General features: G+C 40.2%; 1 protein-coding gene across 1 annotated transcript in view; it reads left to right on the plus strand.

Moving 5' to 3' along the window:
• Positions 1–244, plus strand: part of LOC119586729 (kelch-like protein 17) — a gene marked incomplete at its 5' end in the record, with an annotated part of 43,007 nt that overhangs the window by 37,600 nt on the left and 5,163 nt on the right.

Consider the following 244-nt stretch of genomic DNA (forward strand, 5'->3'; position numbering starts at 1 on the left):
TAGTTAGTTAGTTACATCATATTTAACGCTTCATATACTTTCTGGCTCCACTACAGAGAGCATTGCCATTTCAAATGACAAAATATAAGCAAGATGAGTCGTTGTGAACTCTTGTAATCATAATGAAAAGTTGGGGACAAATGAAAGGTCAACAGAATAAACAGTATGTCCCTGGAAGTGTTCCCCACCTCTGGTAACACTGTCGCGTGAGACTGCCTAGAACTGCAACTACTGTGTGTGTGTG

This window comes from Penaeus monodon, chromosome 21, assembly GCF_015228065.2.
Source record: "Penaeus monodon isolate SGIC_2016 chromosome 21, NSTDA_Pmon_1, whole genome shotgun sequence".
In the NCBI taxonomy this organism is placed as follows: Eukaryota; Metazoa; Arthropoda; class Malacostraca; order Decapoda; family Penaeidae; genus Penaeus; species Penaeus monodon.